This window comes from Triticum urartu, chromosome 7, assembly GCF_003073215.2.
Source record: "Triticum urartu cultivar G1812 chromosome 7, Tu2.1, whole genome shotgun sequence".
NCBI classification, from domain to species: domain Eukaryota; kingdom Viridiplantae; phylum Streptophyta; class Magnoliopsida; order Poales; family Poaceae; genus Triticum; species Triticum urartu.
In genome coordinates, this window is record NC_053028.1 from 703,765,793 (window position 1) to 703,773,950 (window position 8,158).

Genomic DNA, 8,158 nt, shown 5'->3' on the forward strand with positions numbered 1-8,158 from the left:
CAATGGACTGATGGATATGCAGGAGTACGGCGTGCCGGCCCTTGGAGCTCCCTGCTGGCTGCCATGAGTCATCAGCAGTGGAAGTGACGAGTGGGAGGTGTAGCTCCTAGATGTGGATGCCAGACCGGTTAAGGGGAAGCGCAGCTCTCCGACTGTATCTCACCAATTAATGGGGACGGTGAATCTCGAGACTCCTGGATGGATAAAAAGGTTAGTCTGTAGCTTCATTATCCTCATCAGATTACCAATTGAGGATCATAGTTATGTGTAATTAGTTAATTAAGTGCTAGTTACACGCCGTTGACTTGTAGTTCACATTGTAGCTTATTTCATACAGTAGTAAGTCTGTTGTTTTGTACCGCTCGTGATATAAGTAATGTTCAGTAATCAATTTTTAGGACAACAACAATTTGCAAGTGCGAACAACTAAGACATGTAGGGTGCGGTTTTCCATAACTTGTATTTTTGTGCTAACAGCGCCAGGATTGGATCAGCGGCTCCAAGTAGGAGTCCATGTCCGTCGAGTCGAGGGCTACTGCTTTGGAGACTACTATAAGGAGCTTCACCGACAATTGTGGAGATTAGGTGATAAGGCAAAAACTGGGTGCTAGCTTTGATACGTTCTGAGAGGCTTATGATTTATATAATCTTTAATCTTGGGAAAATGGCTTTGTATAACATATGGGAAGAACAGATTAAATGTCGAGAGGAAGAAATGCATGTAGAAAATTATTTGAGGTTGCGTGGTAAGTCTTGATGATGCAAATAAATTTCAACCAGCAAATAATGTGAACTAGTTTATGAAGGAAATGAATTATAATTTCTGTATTTTTGATATGCAGGGGAAGCAGGGTTAGAGAATACACAATCATGCCAGTGTGAATGCCCTGCATTGATCCGATTGCTTAGGTTAGAGGACAATGGTTGGTAAATAGCTAAGCACAGGGAGAAACACAATCATTCACTGTCTCCAAATTGTTGGGTAACAGTTCACTGGCCGTCCCACAAACACAAAGATGTTGACAACATAATTAGGAGATTTTTTGGTTAAATGGAAAAAGTCCCCTTTATTAAGCGATCGTTGAGAGCATTGTGCGGGAATTTGGATTGTGAACAAGCGGATGATGATGTGAGGAAACCGATGGAATTATCTAACAAGTTGGGTCTTGGGTGCCAGCAATCCGCAGTTCGCATATCGAGTCCAAGCTGATGGGGAAGACCGAATAAAATGTCTGATGTGGATGAATGGTAGCAGCCATTGGCAACAGGCATCTGAGCTGTTTACATGCGAGATGAACCCTAGAGCTCTTGGCTGGACACAACGGTATGTGCATTCAGTGCTACAAATTCAGGAAAAAGTGAGTCAAGCCTGTAGTCATGGGTGTATATGCATATTTTTATTGTTGTGAGGGTGCTCAAATAAATTAATCATGACCGGTGATGAAGAGCATTTTAACAAGTAAAATATCTCGATAATTAGCAATTTTTTATGGACAGTAGTTTTTTCATTGGCATATGTAGACAATGCTGGTGCATTTTGACAATTATTTGACATATCTAAAAGTGAATGACCTCTGTAGAAGCCTGAAGATTGGTGTGTGTAGCAAAGTTGTACTGCAAACTCAATGTGTACTTCTGATAACTGAAATAATATTTATCTAGGTGATGGCACAGCTGGGTAGTAGTTTGAGTACTTGTTGTGCCTTGACATCGAGCTGCGATATGCACATGGATAGCAAAAGTTTTGACTTGAGTATCATGTGTTCGATGTAAGCATCTGCTGATTTAAACATTTCTGGAATGCATGCAGGGTAACGATTGGTGCGGCCGCGTCAAGGAGGACACCTTGTCCTAATCGCCCAAGTGCATAGGAGAAGGCAATTCACGGGTTTGATAAGAATCCAAGGGAGAATGTGATTGTACTGAAACTGGGGATAAGCTTTGATCTTTAGGTGAAGCATACGACTTCTACAACTTGTACTCCTGGGAGAAGGTGTTTGGTATTACATATTGGAAAAGCAGACTAAATGTTTAGAGGACAAAATGCAGGCAGGAAATCATTTGCAGCTATGCGGTGAGTACTTCTTCATTTCGGAATTCTCCATGTTGTACTGCTGGTTTGTTGTGATGTCAATGGCCAAAACTAAAGTTGTAAATGTTGTTTGTGCTATGCAGGGAAAGGCTGGTGTTGAGAACAGTAGGTCATGCCATTGTGAGTGTCCGGCTCTTATACGATTGTTGCGATCGGAAGGCAATGGTTGGTGCATATCAGAGCATTGGGAGGAACACAGCCAATCTTTATCTCTTAATTGCGGAGAGACAATACACTGCCTTCACACAAAGACATCGACGTTTACAACCGAGACTTGGTGAAGCAGCTACAACAAAAAAATGTCAATCTAGCCAAGGTAATACAACATCATAATTAGTTTTTTGACCAACCAAGCTCTCCATAATCCATAATTTGTGTGGAAAATAAGCCATGAGCTGGCATAGGATGATGTGAGCAAGACTATGAAGGTTTTCACTGAACTGGGTGCAAAGGATCCACATTTCACTTATCTTGTGCATGCTGATAAGGAAGGGCGAATCAAAAAAAAATGTGGGCGAATGGGAGCAGTAGATTGTAGTAAATTTTTTGAGGAGAACACAACAAATTCAAAATTTTAACACCAAGGGCAGGAGGTTTTCCCAAGTTGTGTATAAGCAGGAGTTGAGGGGCAGACTTGGTTTCAGTCATCCAGGTGAAGGTGTAGTTGGAGTAAGATCAAGTTTCAGTGGGAGGGGAAATAGAGTGAATGGCTTCGACCAAGTTATCTGGTGCCTTCTCTGCCTTCAGAGTATACTCGACTGATTATAGATGATTCTAATGAACAGCTGTAAGTTCAGAGCATTAGCTCGGTTCATGTGTATTGTATTGATATTTTGTAACCTGAAAGTGACGTGACGGTGTTGGAAGCGGACGCGTCAGAATCATTTGTGAATCGGTGTGGCAGTCGATGCAGCTTCAGGTGTCTCCGTTGGGTCATTGCAGGATGCCTGGCTTTAGGTGCAACTGTGCATAATGTACAGTAATATTTTTTATGTTGTTATAAATGGCCATGTGTGAACGGACGCCGTTGGAACAGAATCTTAGCTGTAACGGCCCATATGGTGAGAAATCGGAGCAGCAATATCCCATAGCTAACGGCGTCGACTTTACTACTAGTTGTCAGAGTGGGCCAGATGTGGGACATCAACTCTGGAAAAAGTCACTATATGAAAGTTATACCTGGGCCTATACATGGCAGGTTGGCAATCTCGAAGGGGCTGAACGAGGGACGATAACGAGGGCATATGCGCACGAGCTCAGAAGAGGACTTTCGCCAAGTCGTGGCAAATCGTTTGGCATGAGTCTATGCGTATTACTCGTGCCAAACAGTTTAGCGCGGCAGAGGGAGCACGGGAGTACGAGAGTACGAGATCAAGGTGACAGGTAGGCAATTTGGTAGACGCCGTATCAAGTGGGAGACAGAAAAAACAATTTTGTCAAACACCCCCAGCATCAGCATGTCCACCTCGAATCTCCATGGCCACGCGGATTGATTCGACCGTCTAACAAGATGACAAAACACGGCAGTTGGGGAGCACGCTGCACGCGCGCCGCTGGACACGAGATGTACATACAATGATACAATCACAGTTAGAGGTACGTACATGTCTATACAAGACGTCAAAACGAGAGGACAGTGTCACGCCCGGCGCACACGGCCTGTCACCTGCGCGCCCGGCCGCGATAGGATGGTGTCGGCCGCGCACGCGATGCGCCCGGCGGCCCGGCCGGCCGGCCGTGTCCCGGAGCGACGACACCGCTCGCTGCATATTGCTAACGCTGTCGATCAATCCAGATCCATGGATGGATGACGTGCTGGCGACCAAAGCGCAAAGGAACCAACTAGCGTAAAGTGGGTTTCGCCGTTTGTGTGTGGTTGTCAGTGCCGACGCCGGCCGGCCGATCAGGCATGGCATGTCTTCGTGTCTCGCGTAGTTCATCCTTGTATCTCGCCGCTCTGACACGTACGCATGGACGGTGGCCGGTCGGGCGGATCGAGCTGAAGTATCTAGCAGCAAAGGCGTACTACGTCTCTATCCATCCATTGTTGGAACGAGGTGTACTGGCACTGCTACGGCCGTACCCTATTTGCCGCGCCAACGTGCTCATGCATATGCATGATTGATGGACATGACGGGCGCCATTAACGAACCATTGATGCTTGCGTGTTAATTTGCATGCGGATGCATTCTAGTAGTGATCATGTGCTCACATCGCATGCATGGCGCGGCATAACCTATGTGGTGAGAGGCCTGGCTCCGTTGTTTTCTTGTGCTTGATCGCGGACAAGATTAGCTGTGCTGCAGTGCTCTGAGGCACTAATTTAAGCGGATAACATATGCTAAGCTCATATACTACATCTCAAGTAGTACTACCATCAGTCGAGCCATAATGTGGCCTGACAGTGAAACGCGACGTGAGGTTTTCAGCTGTCTGTCAGACAAGGCAAGTGGCATTGTATTGCCTTGTGAGATCTACTATCGGTTTCTGGCCTCTGTTTTTTCTCCATTTCTTATTTGTGATTTCAGATCGATCACCTGAGCAAAAAAAATCGGGTTTCTGATCGAGATTCAGAAGATAAAGCCTAACAACAGGCTGTAACAATAACTAAACCAGTCATTTCCACCAAGTTATATTTCCATGGCTTCAATGAAAGCATACCAAAACATCCTTATATCTTATATCTCTCATACTAATTGGAAGCACCATCCGAGTTTTCACGTTAATTGTGAAAAACTAAGCTAATTGCCCGTCGGATCTACATCTTATGTATTTGTAGCCGTCTGATGCATCACGTCATTCTTAAGGAATCCTGAGAAGTTATCCCATGCGACTCTCCTTACCAAATCTACCAAAAAAAAAAACTGAAGTCATAGGGTTGCCGTTCTCTCTCATCCACGTTAACCCATAACCAAGATGCGTATCAAAGAGATACTAGATGCCATGCCTATGCCGCAGCCGCCGCTCTCCCCGGCCTCTGATTCTCCTCCAAGGGCCTGCCCGCTCCAGAAGCCATGCGCGGCAAATTTTCGTGTTTTGACCCTTTTATGAAACCTATTCAAGATTTGACCCTAGTTTGAAAATTTTCAAGATCTAACCCTTTTACTACCGCCAGAGTCCATGGCGGTAGGGCCGAACAGCCTACCGGGCCGGCGGTAGCCTGCACAACCCTACCGCCAAGGTGCTTGGCGATAGGCACGAGCACGCACTGTGTTCAATACTTAGGAGGTTTTTGGCGGTAGGGCATGCAACCCTACCGTCAGGGACCTTGGCGGTAGGCTGTTATACCCTACCTCCATGATCCCTGGCGGTAGCAAAAGGGTCAAATTTTGAAAAAATTTCAAACTAGGGTCAAATCTCGAATAGGTTTCAGAAAAAGGTCAAAACACGAAATTTAGCCGCCATGCGCTATACGCTGCAGCCGCTGATCTTCATGGCCTCTCCGCCTCCTCCACATCTCTCCCTGCTGCAAGCCTGCAGCGGTTCATGTCTTTCCTGGCAATCTCTCTGTACCCAACCAAGCTATCACGAAGAAATCTCCCATGGCATTGGTCGGGTGACCTTTCTTCGGCCGGCCAACATGAAAATACATCAGCTATAAGGGTAGGCATTATGAGACTATTTTTGTCACTCTCCTTTCCTAAGAGCAAAGCATGTACGTCTACATGTAGATGTAAGTATGGTTAGTTTCATCCATATAATTAAATTAGCACATATATTTTTATTAAGGCATCCATGAAATTATCTTCTCCGCACCCAGAGTTAATGATATACTTGATTCCCTGATGCAACGTAGATGTGTGCAAAGTCATGGTGATGCAAGATGCCACACAGTCCAGGACCTACTTAAAAAAACTTGCTAAAAGAAATCATTTTTTCTAGATTACTAAAACAAGCCATTTATATTGCTAAAATATGTCATTAAGAATGGATGAGTAGACATTGCGTATGTACAGTTGAAAAAAAAATCATTTTCAATTTGATTTTAACTTTGTAAGTTGTTACCCAAACAACACCTTCAGAAAAGAAAAATATCATATTTCGCATAATAATTATTTATAATCTCAGCAAAGACACAATGGAAGACATGCATTTATCTAAATTCCTGATGTAATGAATCGTTTTTTTTTTGTTTTATGGCTTTCAAATGAGAGCTTCTATGTAGTGAAAGTATTATGTGTACCTAAATATTACCTGAAAGCATGAAGAGTCAATTTTTGCTAACTTTCACTACAAATATTTGCGAAGTAATGTAGAGGTACAAATTATACCATTATCATCATGGAAAATATTCTCACAGTATGAAGTTTCTTATTTTAAACTAGCATTTACATTAAAAATGGTATCACGGCTATATATTGAAATTCAGGCAATGTTTATAACACCATGCATTGATAGGCGGATGGAGAGTATTACCAGAAAAAAAGTGTGATGAAAAGCAACGCTATACAGATTGGTTGATAGGACATCTTTTGTTGTAACTTCTATTATGCTCATGCATGTACATATGTATGATGTACATGTAGCACAACGAGAGATAAATGTATATTGAGTCTCAATATTAAAAATATTCATGTATGTGTCTTGCATAGAGAAAGCTTATGTTACGGACTGGATACATGTCGTTGGAGTAAAACTAATGTCCAGGTGTCTGACATAATGTCTATTTAATTTAGTTGCAACCATTAGATTATTATTATAAATCAAGAAAAGTAGAAGTGTGACAATAGATGCAACCATTGTCAAATGATTCCCACATTTTTTTTAAATTCAATAGTGTAAAAAAATAACAAAGCATGCATATTCGTTTTGACACGTACTTATTGAAGAAATATAATTTCCTCTTACTTAGTGAGAAACCTTTCGCTTTATAATATAGTCATGTAAAACTTTATTCATAAACTGCATATATGAGATTTAGTAACAGTGCTATTTCTTGCCCGTGCAGTGGCACAGGTCGATGACTAGTTTCTTTAATTAAGATTTATTGTTCCCACAAAGAAAATGGTTTACTGAATTTTCACAAAAATGATGGTCAATTAATTTTCTCTTGAGAAACATGACAAACGCAGAGGCTCACATAGATGCAAATACACTTATCCCTATGGACGAGCGACACAGATGCAAATACACCAACCAACGAAATGTGGGCTATGTGCAACAAGGTTAGAGTTGAATTCGAAAAAAGTTTTCAATGGCATAACCAGAAGTCACGCAAATTGGATATTATTGATCTAATTGATGGTAATTAAATCTCAAAATGTTGTCACACCTCATTCATGGGAATGGAGGAAATAAGAAGTTGAGTGCCCCTATGTTCCCCAATGTGGCTTTCTTATAGGACTAATATGGTGTTTTCATAGCATGAAAATTAATTCTATTTTTTTTCAAGAACAAGCAACACAACATGCAAATTAATCCTTTGGTGCTGGCAAAATTCGATTTCGACAAAAATTGCCAAATACTCCCTATGTCTTTAAACTTGCGCAGAGAACCTAGTGAAGTATAGGTATTACTGTACTTATAAACCAGGATATTACTATACCCCATGTTGTACAATTGGCCGTTGGCCACATGGCCTTGGTGGGAGACACAAGGCATGGATGTGTGTTCCTTAGCAACGTGAACCGTGATGCACATCTGGCATGACCTGCGAAGCATGGTGGCTCACCGGCACAGTTAAGGACGTGCGCGTCCAGATCTCGAGGCCGACTAGGTGACGTATGTTCATTGCCAGACAAGACAGTTTTGCCTGCTGGCACTACAAGTTGCATGGGTGGTCAATTAAGTGTGGTGATTAGCTGGTGTTTGTCACCCATGGCATGCAAGGATCTCCTATGATGACGATGGTAATATAGTATGATCTAGGTTTTGTTAAGTATGGTGATTAGTTGTGGCTTGTTTCCCCGCGATCATGCAAGGATCTCCTATGATAAATAGGATAATATAGTATCATCTGCGTTGAGAGCTAGACAGGGAGTGTGGGCGCGCACAGATTGAATATAGATCCCCTGGTTAATTTGAAGGTCAGATCCGCAAGGTGAGGAAGAGAAGGGTGGTAATAGG

General features: G+C 42.7%; 1 long non-coding RNA gene across 1 annotated transcript; it reads left to right on the forward strand.

Moving 5' to 3' along the window:
* Positions 1-485: 485 nt before the first annotated feature.
* Positions 486-2,982, forward strand: LOC125525175. Its single transcript, XR_007291175.1, has 4 exons — positions 486-746; positions 843-1,324; positions 1,811-2,074; positions 2,176-2,982. It is a non-coding gene; the product is annotated as an uncharacterized LOC125525175 (long non-coding RNA).
* Positions 2,983-8,158: the final 5,176 nt, after the last annotated feature.